The following is a 15,661-nucleotide window of genomic DNA, read 5'->3' as shown; positions in this document are numbered from 1 at the left end:
AATAGAAAAAAACAAAACAATACCTGGTGCTTCTCACTCATCATGTGCTCCTGCGTCTTCTTTTACTGTCAGCAGTGACTATCGTATCTATCAAGCTATGTTCTTCTGGTCGTTGTCAGGACCTGTTCCGAGTCTCCGCGCTCTTATTATACTCATCCATTTATAGAAAGAGATAGAGAGCATGCATTTGAGAGAGACAGACAGAGAGAGAGAGAGAGTTAACAAACATTACCATTATTCTGGTCCCACATGATGCTTGTAAATGCACGAGACAACATTTAGTAAGTTGTCAGGAGCACCTGACCTAATGCTATGATCGCTACAGACTTACAAACTGAATTTAAAAAGTACACACACACACACAGTTAAGTAAATTTAGTGCAATGATACACATAATGCTACTGAACGAGGAAAAGTAGAGGATTGGCTGAGTGAATGGAGGAGGGGGTGGCAAAACATCGACTCATCTCATATCATCAAAACATCTGACATCACTTTAATGTCAGTTTATTTTCTCCTTCAAGTAAGCAAGTGGGGCAAAGTCAGAAAACAACTGCAACTGGAGTTACTGGGAGGGTGTAGCTGGCTCGATTGATGTGTTCTTTTTTCCATCTAGAGAACAGACTCTTTCCCCTACAAGGTATGCATGAGCCTTATTTGGCTTGGTTTATACTTGTCTGTGTTTTTCTCTGTGGTTAAAATATTTATCAACAGCACAGATTTAGAAACATGATGTCTGACAGTGTAAACATGTCACGATATAGACTGGAGATCATTAACTGGAATTGTCTCTGCATGTTTAGTGTTATAGTCATTATCTTAAGCCAAATGCACTAAGAAGATTTACGCTGAAACAAACTCCAAACACATGTAAAAAGGAGGGTTTGTATTTTGTCATGTTTTTGTTTTAATCTTTATGCGTTTAGAATTAATTTAGGAAGAATGTGGCTGCAACTGATAGGGAGGATATGCAGAAAATGAGGTTGCTATAAATATCAGTGACTCAGTTGACTTAAATGCTAAAAAGCAAAGTACAAGTAAAAGTTCTGCAGAGATATGTCTGTTGGGTCAGTCCTGATAAACAGTAATCAGTTATTAGAAACGTAGATGCGCTTGTATTGTACTGTTGGAACTTTAAGTGACTGATAATGGCAAGGGCTCTGCATGTAAAATAGAAATGTATTCTCTTTTTTGTCATTACATGTTTATATGCAAAGAAAAAGACACACAAATAAGTACTTAATAGAGGTAGACTGGTATTATCAGTTGGAATAATAGCTATAATTATATAATATAATAGCTGGTTATTTTTCTTAATAGAAAAATTACATTATTACAGATGTTTCTTGGGGGAAAAAGGAAAAATTCAAAAATATCTTGTTGCAATGGTTGTGGCACTCATGGTTCGATGATAGATTAAGCAAAAGCACCTCATCAAAATTCAACTAACACACAAGAACGCTTGTTATTCAAAACTCTTTTCCTGGTGTCCTTCGAAAGCTCTTTGGTCTTGGCCATGGCGGAGTTTGGAGTCTGACTGGTTGAGGCTGTGGACAGGTGTCTTTTATACAGATGATGAGGTCAAACAGGTGCCATTCATACAGGTAACGAGTGGGGGACAGAAAAGCTTCTTACAGAAGACGTTACAGGTCTGTGAGAGCCAGGGATTTTCCTTGTTTGAGGTGACCAAATACTTATTTTCCACCCTGATTTACGAATAAATTCTTTACAAATCCTACCATGTGAATTCATGGATTTTTTTTTTCACATTCTGTCTCTCACAGTTGAAGTGTACCTCTGGTGCAAATTACTGACCTCTGTCATCATTTTAAGTGGGGGAACTTGCACAATCGGTGGCTGACTAAATACTTTTTTGCCCCACTGTAATTGGTGACTTTAAATAGGCTGTGATTTTAAATGTGACTGTAAGTGTGAATTAATGGTCTCTCTCAGCCACAGTTTTTGTGCTTTTGAGTCAAATTCTTTGCAAAATAAATGAAAATGTAGCAGCAGTATTTTGCATTATATATCAGTGTTACTCATAATTATGTGTATCTCTGTACTGTGTGCCATCAAAATAACATAATGTTCTCACATCAAACTGTTTTTAGAATAATATTTTATATTTTATTTGCTGTCCTCTGTTTTTCTGCAGCATCCATTCCAACTTTTACTCTGTCAAGATGTCTGGAAACCAAAGCAACACAAGTGAAAACCATTGTATTCCTGAAGACAACAGCTTGGTCTTCACTCTGGTTCCACCCTACATCCTGGTCATCAGCGTGCTTGGAATCATCTTTAATGTGTTTGTGCTGATGGTTTTCTGCCTCCACAAGAAGGCCTGCACTGTGGCTGAGATATACCTCAGCAACTTGGCTGGAGCTGACCTTGCTCTGGTGTGCTGTTTGCCCTTCTGGGCTGAAAATGCAAGAAAGAGATACGACTGGCCTTTCAGTGAAAGCCTGTGCAAAGTGTCATCAGCTGTTATCTACATGAATGCATTCTGCAGTATTTACTTCCTTGTTCTGGTTAGCATAGATCGTTATGTGGCACTGGTGCACCCGCTTTCCCATGAGAGGATACGCCGGCCGTTTTATGCCAAACTGGGATGTCTGTTTGTGTGGGGTCTTGGCTTGGTCTTTGCTCTCCCCATATTCATCTACAGGAAGTTAGAATTCAACCCTCAGTTAAATCTTACTCAATGTTCACTTGACTTACCTTCACAAAATCAATATCTGGCATATGAGGTGATAACCATAATTTTCAGCTTCATCATCCCTATTATCGTTATTTCCGTCTGCACTGTCAGAATTTGTCAGTCACTGAATAACAGGCTAATGGAGGGTTTAAACTCTAAGAAAATGGAGCAGAAGGCTACCACTCTCATCCTGGCAGTTCTCCTGGCATTCCTGATCTGCTGGGTGCCATTCCATATGACAAAGATACTAGATGTGCTCCGAAACACTGGCATTCTGAAATGTCACATCGCACTGATCATCGTCCAACAGATCTCTGTGTACTTTGCCTTCTTCAACAGTGTCCTTAACCCCATTCTCTACGTCATTGCTGGAAAAAACTTCAGAAGAAGAGCTAAGGAACTCTCCAAGCAGTGGAACAATAAGACTACAGAAAGATTCAGCCTCATGTCAACTCGCATAACGACTCTGAGGCTGACAAAGTCTCAAGCTGCTCTCTGATCTTTTGAGTTTTGATGTGTGCTTTGGTTATTTTAAATTAACTGGGTGATTATTCACCCAAGCATGAGAAAAAAAATTATTTAGGCAATCTGAATATATAGGATTTATTTAACATTGTTTATTACACCGTTTCTTCAGAAAGTAGTAGTAAGGTTTGAGTGCCTTGAGGGGTGCTGCTATTTTATTTCCTAATTCCATGCACATACAATACCAGGAATTTGGTGGATATCCATATTAAAGAAGCATATTTGAAAGTAACGCACAGTCTCTTGAGCATTTAGAGTCTTGGCTCTGCATAATGTCAGTGAGAGTGATATCCTTGATATTATCATCTCAGGTATACAGCTCTGGCTGTGAGCACAGCAGTCCCAACCACCTACTATTTAAGTCATGCTCAGAATAAAGTTGGCTCAGAGAGAAGAAGCTGCAACAGCAAGAATGAACTACGAGGCTTCACTAAAAGCCAAGATGGATACGGATTAACTAGAACTGTTAATCAGGCAAAGTTAGAAGGAAATTGAAAACATCTTTATTATTTTGGGCAGTGTTCCACGTTTCTGGAGAATGTGATGTAGAAGTGACTAATGGAAGATACATGTACTGTGAAGAAATTTTTTTTAAATTGTAGATTTTTTCTAATCAACAGTGCCCTGAACACACACACACACACACACACACACACACGCACACACACACACACACACAAATATAATCCACATCTCTTGTTTTACATCAAAAGTTCAAGCAACAAGGGTGGGGTTGCTTTCAAAGCCAAGGATCCGGTATAGCTTCGGTATAACAGGATCTGAGACGCGAATCTGAATCTGCCATTCTACTGCTTTATCTTTTTTTATTCAGTTATATTTTATTAGATATGCTTTCAGATCTAATGCAATAATAACACTGCTACATAATTGAATCGCATTAGCACATTTATTCTCTATTACATAAGTAATGGACACAAGCTAATATAATGGAACGACTATACAAAGGAGATGAAAGAAGGTTAACAGCGTTAAAAGCATTAACACAAGATTTTAATGGTTAGATGTTCCACACTGTACATGTGAGTGGTTGTGTATTCATATTTCTCTGTGCTGCAACATTATGCGGTTTTACTGCTACTGATTGGAATACTTTAGTGATGAACTGTAAACCACCAAACCTGTTGTGCTGTGCAGTATTACTTACTGTTGTGTATTACATTGTAAAGAATTCCTTTCCTACTCCTGTGACTCCAAAGAGACATTTAACCTACCAATACAGAAGAACTACCTGCACACTGTATTAATCTCTGCATGTATGTAACAGTATATGAAAAACAGCAAATTGTATGCCTCGTACTCAAACTTCACTTTTAGTGGCAGCTTCTGTGTATGTATTGTGAAACATTTATACAGTGAACTTGCAATATATCACCTTGCTAGATCAGTGTAAATGCAAAAACTCAATAATCCTTATTTATTGGCATCTTCTGTAGTCCGCTGTGGTAAATAAATGTCTACACATCAGGGAACTTTAAGTTCTAAATCAAAAATAATGTTTTAAATTAAACGCACATCCCATTTTAAGTTACATTATGTGAGTTATTAGATATTTTATACTTTGGATTAGTTGGTGATTTCAGTTTGGCAGTTGTGGTGAATGTGGGTGTTAATGTAAATCTGTGTTGGCCCAGTCCAGTGTGGATTCCCTGTATGACAGCTGGGATAGACTCCAGTCCTCATACGTCCCAGAACTAGATGAATGGTTAAAAGAAAAGATGGATGGCTATGGTTCTCAGCACCTCTGATAAGCCTTTATTTGGTAAGCTGTGATTAAACTACAAAGGATTAACAAACTCCAGGCGTACCTGTCCACTCAGTGGCAGGCTTTGAACTGTCAACAGGCAGCTGTTCAATGTAACAGCTGCCTGTTGACAGTTGTAGAGAGTGTAGAGATCTGTATTTGGAGGCAGATCTCTACACTAGTTTTGTGGTTAGCGGGCTGTCAGTATCGGATTTATCTCGGATGGACATATTGGCACATCCCAGTAAACTTAACAGAATACACTGAACAACACGGGGACTATTGAAATAACATGATATAAATATTAATTTTCTTAAAAGTTCTGTCCATGTAAATGTTACTTTGTTGGGGATTAAACATGAACATAAAATAATGGTTTAATTTGAGAGAAAATTGCATGTGTCAAAGTGGAGTATTTTCTGTTTGTTTAGTGTAAATGTTTTCATATCGCTATGATACAGAATAAAGGAAGCGATTTCGGGTTGAGCTCTAATACTCTATTAATGTCAGGGATCCTGGGTCTGAGCGACCCAGGATCCCTGAGCAGTTATGGATTAATATTATAATATATATTTTGTATTGCTGTCCCTCGTTCTCCCTGCTTGTATGTGTGTGTATGTGTTTCTGCGGGCGCCTTCAGGCCTGGTGGGTGTGGCCCTGCTGGCGGACTGGCCACACCCGAAGCCACACACCTGCTGCTGATCAGGCCTCGTCGGGGGAGCTACTTAAGAGAGTCTTGGAGCTCCCACCGACGCGGGATCATTTCGTGAGACTTCCTGTCAGTTCTCCAGCTGGTCTGTTTGTGAGTGTGAGCTTACCAAGTGAACTGAGGGTACTAACTACTGCCTCTATTTTCCCAGGAAGGATTGCTGGACGAGAGGGCAGCAGACACAGAGTGCACTGGCACGAGGGAGCAGACACATGAGCACAAACACTGGGAGAAGACATGGAGTGGAAGTCGGGAGCACACGGGGATGTATTATTGTTGTGTATCAGTTCCATCACTGTAAATAAACGCACTGCTTGTACATAGAGCACCGCGCCTGGGTCCTCCTTCCCCACACCCCCCACAGTCTGCCAGCCAGACCGTGACAATTAATCTATTAATCTCTATTAATCTAATACTATTTTCCTTGTCCTCGTCTGTCACTGGAGTCTCCCTTTCCGGCCAGCTTCCCCTGCTGCAACTGTGTCCTACAAAAACCCATTCATTCTTGTTTTCTCTCCCCCTTTATATAGATGGGCTCAAATCATCACCAATCAACCACTCTGTGCAGTAATCTCCAAATAGCTGACTGCTGGACTAGAGGGGAATCTCCACTCCCACATAGGTGTGGCCTATAGCTCACACGAAAACACAAAATTATGCAATAACTGAAATGGAAAATAATGCCAACCCAATGTTTAGTGAGAGATTCTCTCAATTATTCCACCAACTGATAACAATAGTATTTGCATTCTGAGCTTAATCGAGCAGTTCAAACTTCTTTTTCAGATGTTATGTTCACAGAAGGCCCGAGTCTATAAAGGTCCATAAAACAATACCTGAACCAACACCATAAAAATGAACCATGCAAAGAGACAAAGTGCTACTTGAAGTGGAAAAAACAAAGGCTGCATTGACTGAAAAGCAGAAGAGCTGGCTAAAGAGTGAGTCATTATATATTCCTTTAAATTCAGTTTACTTTCTCTTTTAAGTATGAAAAACAGAGACAGCTATTGGCCTTTTTTCCACCTGGAGAACAGATTATTTTGCCTGCAAGCCAAACTTAATTTTGGTTGTTTTTTAATCCTTCATGTTTCTGCCTTTCTCCTCTATAGTAATATTTGCAAAGGGGATTAACAAGTCAACAGTAACAGGGTTTTCAGCTTTTTGCTATTACTTGTTAATGATACAACGCACAAAACTTTAAAAACACCCTTCAATTAACTTACACGCTGTGCATGTTAAGAAACTTGCACAGCGCGATGGGTGTGGCCCTGCCAGCTGCTGGTCACGCATAGGTTCTCACACACCTGCTTCTGATCAAGCTCGTCTGGGAAGCTACTTAACAGAGCGATGGAGCCTCCTCCGGCGCAGGATGTGTTAGTCCAGGAAGTACAGATCATGTTTGCCCACAGGGGTCAGTGTCTAACGGCTGCTTCCATTGTTTTCCCTGATGGAGGAGCGTGGAGAGGAAGGACAGCACAGCACGCACAGGGTGTGCAGAGTCACGACAGCGGGGAGCACGAACACGGGAGTCTTGGGGAGCGCGGGGATTAGTTGTGCATCAGTATTTACCACACTGTAAATAAACGCACTGTACACACAGAGCTCCGCCCCTGGGTCCTCCTTTCCCTCACATCCCCAGACCGTGACAATAATGTGCATAAAAGCACTCATCTGAGGTTTGTTTTTAAATGCTTGGTATCTATTGAAGCAAGTATTACATATTGAATCAGAATCTGGCATTAATTCATGACACTAAGACATTTCAGTGTTCGGACGGGTCTGAGGAAAGACGAGAAACGCTTTTAAAGCTGAAGCGCTGCGGTCGGGATTTAGTGAGGAGGTGCAGTGCCAGTTTGATGGAAGGTGTGGGCACAGCAGGTATTTTGGTGGCTTACCTTATTGGTGAAGTATTTGTAGGAGTGTTTTCTTTACGGGTTAAAAAAAAAACTTTGGGAGGAGAGTATTTAAAAGAAGCATGTAAACCCGATTTGTTAGATTTCCTGGACGCTAAATGTAACTTAAAAAACAACAACACACCTCTTAATGTTGATTATGGAGGTGAAGTGTTCATTTATTTGGAATAAGATGAGGAAATATTATCAGCGTGCGTAACTGTGACGGATGGATCCCTCTAAGCTGTGAGCGCCGGGACAAAACTCTCCACGGAATCCCAACCTTGCGTTTTTAGAGGTGGGCACTTCCTGCTCCTAAGTAGTGATACTAGAATTTTTATTAAAACCGGCTCTGCGTTTTTTTCTCAGCAGTACCACACAGGGATTTTTACGTTGTTTTGTTTTGTTTTTGTTTTTTGTTTTTTTTTCTGGCTATGAGAGACAAGCATATCATATTTATAACTCTAGCTGTGATGTCATTATGTTAGCGCGTCGGGTTACTGTCTGAATAATATGGGTAATTTAGACTATAATAGGTTTCTGCAGCCTCACAGCTCGTAGAATAGGCAGTGGAATAATATGGACTACAATAATATGCTCATGTTCAGATGATGGAGTAGTTTGGAATAAACTCACCGCTCGATAAATCTGCGCTGCACCTGAGTCTCAGTCCTCAGAATCTCACACTGTCTCATAAGTTTCTAAGAAGAGTTCATCCTTACACAAAACCATATTTCTTCTTCTTGCTCTCATTTACCTTAACTGCTAGACTGTTTTCATAGAGAAACAGGTTTAAAACCTGCACTTACACTGTAATATTTCTTTCAGGACTTCATTGACACCTCTACTTTAACTCATCGGGCGTGCTCGTTTTTGAGTCTCTGCTCTTGGTAGGTAATTACTGAAATGAACTGACAACATCTTTGTATATAAATTAAGGCACTGTTATGAGAGATCACCCCAACAACCTTTCACTCACATGGGTACATTTTTGCAACTGTACCATCATCATGTCACTTGCCCCTGCGGATTTTAGTCTTAAAGTCGACACTGTTCCTTTTTAGTAAACGCCCACAGTATCTTTTAATGCCAAAAGACGGTTTTATACCGGTGTAGATTAGATCTACCCCTAAATATAACGATGACAGCTTTGACCACTCACTTTGTCTTTATTAACTTCCCTGCATGGAATACTTTAAGTGTGGATATTTTTTTCCCTCTTTTGAAAGAAAAAAGGAAAAGAAAAATAATTGTGAAAGTTAGCCTACAATAATGTTTTATCTGTACTCTGTTCTCTATTTTTCTGCAGTATCCCTGTCAACCTCATCCCTGTAACGATGTCTGGAAACCAAAACAATACAAATTGTACTAATCTAGAGCCAAATAGTTTGATCTTCACTCTGGGTTCATCCTACATCCTGGCCATCAGTGTGCTTGGAATCATCTTTAATGCGCTTGTGCTCATGGTTTTCTGCTTCCACAAGAAAGCCTGCACAGTAGCTGAGATCTACTTGAGCAACTTGGCTGGAGCTGACTTTGTTCTGGTGTGCTGTTTGCCCTTCTGGGCTGACTATGTAGGAAAGGGCTTTAATTGGGCTTTCAGTGAGAGCCTGTGCAAAGTGATACCTGCCATAATAAAAATGAATGCATTCTGCAGCATTTACTTCCTTGTTCTGGTTAGCATAGATCGTTATGTGGGGCTGGTGCACCCACTTTCCCATCACAGCATGTGTAGGCCATTTTATGCCAAGCTGGCATGTGTAGTTGTGTGGATTCTTGGCGTTATCTTTGCACTCCCCGTATTAATCTACAGGAAGTTAATCCCCAGGACATCAAATATTACTGCATGTGGCATTCTCTTCACTAAAGACCAACATCTAGTATATGAGACAATAACCATAATCTTCAGCTTCGTAATCCCTGTTTCCATTATTTCCCTCTGCGCTCTCAAGATTATTCAAGCACTGAGAAACAGGCCAAAGGGGCATGGGACAGAGCAGAAAGCCACCACTCTCATCCTGGTAGTTCTTCTGGCATTCCAAATTTGTTGGGGTCCATTCCAGTTGAGCAGGATACTAGATGTGCTTGAACGTGTTGGTATTGTGAGGTGTCACACCGTACTTGACATCTACAAACAAATTACTGTGTACTTAGCTTTTTTCAACAGTGTCCTTAACCCCATTCTCTATGTTGCCATTGGGAGAAACTTCCAGAAAAGAGCAAAGGAATTCTTAATGCCGCAGACATATAAGAAAACAAGAAGCACACGTTCCTCATGAGCACACCCCACAAGTGTTAAATCTAACAATGGCTTAAGATAAGCAGGATTGTGACCTTTTGAGTTTTGAGGTGTGCTGCTGTGATTGGTGATTTTATACAATGACAATTATTATCCAGGGATAAGAACTTTTTTCTTTTTTTTTAGCATTTATGTAATGTGAATATATGGTTTAATTGAATCAATGAAACATTGCTTCTTCAAAAAGTGATATACACGCATAACATATTTGTTACTTAAATGTGATATATATTTCTGTTTTATAGCGATTTTTGTTCCAATGCAATATGAATAACTTTTACACTGGCGGATGCTCATATTAAATAAGAACAAAAAATATAATATAACAATACAAACTCATATGAAGGACTTGAACAAGGCCAAGTATAAGAGCAGAGAGATGGTAGTGAACTGGTTTTGAATAAGGCAAAAGTTACACATGTTAATGCAGTTTTTCTTGCAGGTACCACATTATGTGTTTTTCTTATTTTCTGTCATGTATTTATATTCTTACAGTTGCAGAATATATGCAAGTCTTTTCTTATGTTTATCCATTTTTTCTAATTTCAGTTCAGGATTATTATGTTGAAGCTATTCATTGACATCATCCAAATATTCAGTTCGGAGTACCGCTGCTCTCTCTCTCTCTCTCTCTCTATAGAGAGAGAATGGTTGTCTGTCTCTATGTGTTAGCCCTGTGACAGACTGGCGACCTGTCCAGGGTGTACCCTGCTTCTTGCCCTAAGACAACTGGGATAGGCTCCAGCCCCCTGCGGCCCTGAAAAGGGTAAGAGGAAGAGAATGGATGGATGTTTATTTGTCACGATTCAGGGACATTTTGACCCAGCATTTTCAGAGTTTAGAGTTTTGTTCTTAGGTTTTGTGTCTTGTGCCCTCATGTTTAGTGGAGGTTTAGTTCAGTGTCAAGTCTGTGTCTTTGTGAATTGTTTCTTGTTTCCTGTTTTACTTTGAAGGTCCATGTCTTATGTAAGTGTATTCAGCTTTGCTTCCTCCCATCTCAGGCTCATCAGGTCCAGCTGTGTTCCCCACCTGTATGTAATCTCCCTGTTTTCTTCAGTGTGTATTTAAGTTGTGTCAACTCATGTACTGCTCGCTGGTCGGTCTGTGTATAAACCATGTGTTCTCCCTGCTGTCCTTCTTTCATGTTCAGGTTTGCTGTTTAGTTTTCCCTATTATAGATTGTCGTTAGTTCCGTTTCACCATTTTCACCTTGTGTTTTCTTTTGCAATAAACCTTCTTCGCATCTCAACGAGTGCCTATTCTTGTGTCCTCATTTATTCCCCCACATGGCTCACCCTGGTTAGCCATGACTAGGGATGGGTATCGTTTAGGTTTTATCCGATACCGGTGCCAAACCGGTACTTTTGAAACGGTGCCGGTGCTTAAACAGTGCTTAAACTGGTGCTTAAAGAATGGAGAACACAAAATTGGTCCAAAAACCTCTCATGTTCAGCTGTTTTTTTTGTAAAAAGATAACAATTTTAGCCTTTTCTGCAGCTATGGGGCATATATGGTATCATTCTTGGCTGGAAGCAGTGCTTAAACAATGGAAAAAACACAAACTTTGACCAAAAACCTCTCATGTTTAACTGTTTCCCACTATTTCTTTGGTCATTTTAGCCTTTTTGGCCAGGGTGAAGGGAGTATCTGCCATCAAACAAGAAGACAGCCACATGTAGCTATGATGATGTTTGCTAGTTCACCTTACATGCATTAATGTAATAATGTGGTTAGCCTACTCAATGTAAATTACACACAAACAACATTAAGCTACTCACGCAGAGAAGAACGGCTGCTGCTGCCATCATCATCCGTTATCATTTCTGCTACACTGGCAGGGCTAGGGACCAGGACTGTACTCTTCGGGTCTTTGGGGGATGTTGCTAACTCCGGGTCCGATAACAGGCACCACACCCGCAGTATGTGCTCGGTGTGAGGTCTCGCAGCAAGCTATCAAGTACGGCGCATTTCTCGGCTTTTAAAAAAAAACACTATGCGTTGCCAGGTGTTTCATCGGATTTGAGGTGTTACCTCCTTTGACAGTATCAGCTTGAAGCACTTGTTGCAGGCTGCTGAGTTTGCATCTTTTGCTGTGAAGTACAGCCAGATTTTTGACCGCTTCGCCTTGGGCATTTTAAACCTGTAGCTCTGCTCTAAAAGAACGTATGTACCTGGACCCGCCTACTATCCTTGGAAACGTAAAATGATTGGCTAGAATCTAAAGTGTATCACAGCTCAGGAAAAAAAAAGCACCGAAATAAAGCACCGAAATGTGCGCTGCTTTTCGGTCTGGTTACTACCGTTTATGTCAGATCCGGTGCCATCATGGCACCGGATACCGGTACCCATCCCTAGCCGTGACAGTATTGTTATTATTATTATTATTGTTATCAACAGTAGTTAGTTGTACTAATAAAAATAGTAGTGTTGTAGTTACTATTTATCGTTTTATCAATGTATCTATTTTTCTTCATCATTCACAATTCTTGACCCTGGAGGGATCTAAATTAAATGCACTCATACAGCAAATCCCCTCAAATACGACACATCACACATGTCCTATTGTTTTTCATCAAATAAGGCAAAGGAAGATGTTGTAAATATAAACATCATTTACAGAAAATATAAACACTTACCACATTATTTTTTCATTCTTTATCATAAATCAGCTAAATTATATTGCATTTTTCTCTCTCTCTCTCTCTCTCTCTCTCTCTCTCTCTCTCTCTCTCTCTCACGCCCTTGTGGTCTCTTCCAAAGAAAAACTTGCCAAAATGTTGGATTCTTGCTTAATGTATTTACAAGCATCCTCGGCAAATAGGATGTTGTTTTAGTTAGAACGTACGACTGACAACAGCTGTCAGTCGTAGGATAAATATTTACGTATTTCTGAACACATTTTTTTAGAAAAATAGAGGAATTAACTACACAGAGGAAGCGATGACGCAGAGAAGATCCGTATTTTGTCTAAAATTATGTTGTCTTTTTCTAGAGACAGAATCTTTTGCCAGCAAAGTATGCACATGTTTAATTTGGCTTGGTTTTCTTTTTTTTTTACTTTTCTGTTTTAACTTTGTTCTGCTCCTTTTGTTTCTGTTTTTCCACATTATTTGTGACTGAATTGTTGAATAATTCTAAAAACATAAAGGGAAAATTTTGAAAACCAGCATATAAACTGGAGGTCATTAATTAAACTATTTATGTTTTGATAAACTGTTTTAGAACATTTATGCTAAAGCAAACACATAATTAAAACAAAATTCAAAAAAGTTGCATTAGGATACAAGTGGCTGTGAAAATGATGATATGCAGTGTTTGTGCTGTGAACATCAGTGACTCAAGAGACTTTTTTGGTGAATGTGATACTCAAGAAAAACCTTTATTTGACAAACATTTTCACAAAATTGCTAAATAAAAATATAAACCTATATGCACCAAAACAAATTACTATGCTAATAAGAACACAAATACAGTCTCTTAGTTTTTTGAGTTTACAACACAATGCAAAGATGAAAACCAGCCCGAAGAGACTAAAGAAATCGCCACGGTGATTCTATTTTAGAAACATGAACAAGTAGAAATGGAGTCTTCAAATCTGACCGCTAAAAACTGCTTTTGTTGCCTGATGAAGATCAGGCTTTGCCTGCTGGGATTGCGTCTGCATACATTCAGCTATAAAATCCCTCTGGGTGCATGCTGTCCCTGCAGATGCTTAAAGTTCTGTCAGCAGTGTAATCAGAATCCTTCCCTAAGGAAATTATGTGTTTACAGTGAGACAATAGACAATAAGAACAGTAACAGACTAAACTAAATTAAATAATGCAATATATTACAAAGTTTACAAAATATATGAATTAGCTCTAATATATACAAAGAGCTCAATCATAAATATAAAAAATATGACAGAGATGAAATATATGACTGACATTTTACTCCAAACTTTGTTATTTTCACTGTAAGATGTGAAAAAGGGTGTAACTATTGCATTGTGTACTGTGCATTAGATGGATGAGTTGTACAGGCAGGAGTGATTTCCTGTGTTGTTCAGTAATGCATTTGAGTAATCTCAATCTCTCAGTGTGTGCTCCTGTGACTGGCCAGCAGGTCATTGAGTGGGTGGGAGGTATTGTTGCTATTGTCCTTATCTTGTACAGCATCCACCTCTCCGACACGACCTTAATGGATGATTGAAACCGGGGTAACAGTTTTCCACAGGTTTCCACAACAATGCGACTGTTTCTGTCTCGGTGCAGCGTCTACTTTACCATCGAGCTCTTGTGCTTTTGTGCAATAAAAATAAAACTGATGCACGTATCTCCACTCCTCAAACTGAATCCACCATTTTCCTCTTCACACACACAAATTGAAATCATCTGTAGTACAAGTGCGCAGGTAGAAAAAAAATTATGTTTGGCACGCAGATAACTGAAGAACCTCTATAACATGAGTAAAGGCATAATTATAACAGGAATGTAATTACTGAATTTCATAGCGTAACGCATTACAGTATGACATTCCTGAACAATGTAATATGATTAGAGTAATGCGTTATACCCAGCACAAGCAATTGGGCAGTGAGCAAAAAAGGAGCCCATAGAGACACGAGGACAAAACAGACTTATGGGAAAAAGTAGGCAAAAGTTAATGACATACAGTTTGGTATTAAAACCCATGGCGAGTGAAAAGACTGAAAAAGAGTGAATTCTCAAGGATATTATGTATGCTGGTGTAGGGAAGCTGCAAAAGGTTTTAGGTCTTGTGATTTCAATACCAAGAATACAAATATGTAGTTGGAAAGACACCATAATTGTTCCCTTTTACTGCGCTGGGCACTCTACTACTGTAAGTTTCTAGAGAACCTCATGTAGAAGGAATCTATGACTCATATTGACTGATAATTGATTTCTGACAAATGGTTTTAGATTTAATCAAACAATAACAGTGCTACAAAAGTGATTATTATTGACAGAATATCAATCATTCAAACAACCTTGTGGAACAAGCCTGTTCCACAGATGTGAACCGTACTAACAGAAGTCAGTGCTATATCTCCTGTTGGCATTTCTGCTGGCTAGCATATAAAGATTAAATCATGTTGGACCCAAAACTGAACCTTGAAGGGCACCAGAATTAATCTGGTAGCTTTTGGATGATTGATCCTCCATACTGACATTAACAAGATATGACTGGGATCCTTTTTAAACTTATTCAGAAAGGCCAGTAAAGTTGTGAAGTCTATTCTAAAGAATGGAGTTGTCTACCATATTAAAGGTTGTGGTTAAATGAATAAAATTAATACAACTGAGGGCTTGTAATGAACAATTTAAACCCTCAGTTCAAACTCTATCCCCTACCATCTTGTTATATCAATATATGCTATATCTCTAAGTGTTCGCATGTGCTTTTGCTGTGAAAATTATCATTGAGTGGACTTTATATTTTGTGGAGATGTTTTACCTCTCATCTCAGAGGCTTCTTCAGTATCATTAGTGGTCTCATGCTAATATTGAGCATCTCATATGCATCCACAAAACAATTTGCCTACTACTCTGTTGTTCTTCTAATAACAGTTATTAATTTAATGATCATTCATGTTATTGTTAATCTTATTTCCAATCTCTTATTTAGACTAAATGTTTCATGTTATAATGATGTGAATGATTATATGATTATATGAATGATTTTTCATGATAGGTATGGGTATGACACAGAGTAACAATCCATATAATCATCACTAATGTCTGAAACTTTATAAATAAACACTTCCCCTGCA

The 15,661-nt window shown here is 39.1% G+C and overlaps 2 pseudogenes across 3 annotated transcripts; both read left to right on the top strand.

Moving 5' to 3' along the window:
* The first annotated feature begins 532 nt into the window (after window positions 1-532).
* On the top strand, window positions 533-6,700 carry LOC146496228 (B2 bradykinin receptor pseudogene; annotated as a pseudogene). Of its 2 annotated transcripts, XR_014871241.1 has the most exons (3): window positions 533-640; window positions 2,156-5,763; window positions 5,846-6,700. The product of XR_014871241.1 is annotated as a B2 bradykinin receptor pseudogene, transcript variant X2 (transcript). The 2 variants fall into 2 exon arrangements; XR_014871240.1 differs by having other exon boundaries at window positions 2,156-6,700.
* Window positions 6,701-6,996: 296 nt separating this feature from the next.
* Window positions 6,997-11,705, top strand: LOC146496227 (B2 bradykinin receptor pseudogene; annotated as a pseudogene). Its single transcript, XR_014871242.1, has 3 exons — window positions 6,997-7,887; window positions 8,418-8,479; window positions 8,899-11,705. The product of XR_014871242.1 is annotated as a B2 bradykinin receptor pseudogene (transcript).
* Window positions 11,706-15,661: the final 3,956 nt, after the last annotated feature.

The sequence above is a fragment of the Neolamprologus multifasciatus genome, chromosome 19 (genome assembly GCF_963576455.1).
Source record: "Neolamprologus multifasciatus chromosome 19, fNeoMul1.2, whole genome shotgun sequence".
Lineage (NCBI taxonomy): Eukaryota > Metazoa > Chordata > Actinopteri > Cichliformes > Cichlidae > Neolamprologus > Neolamprologus multifasciatus.
Note: the sequence above shows the minus strand (reverse complement) of the source record. Positions and strands in the feature narration are given on the sequence as shown.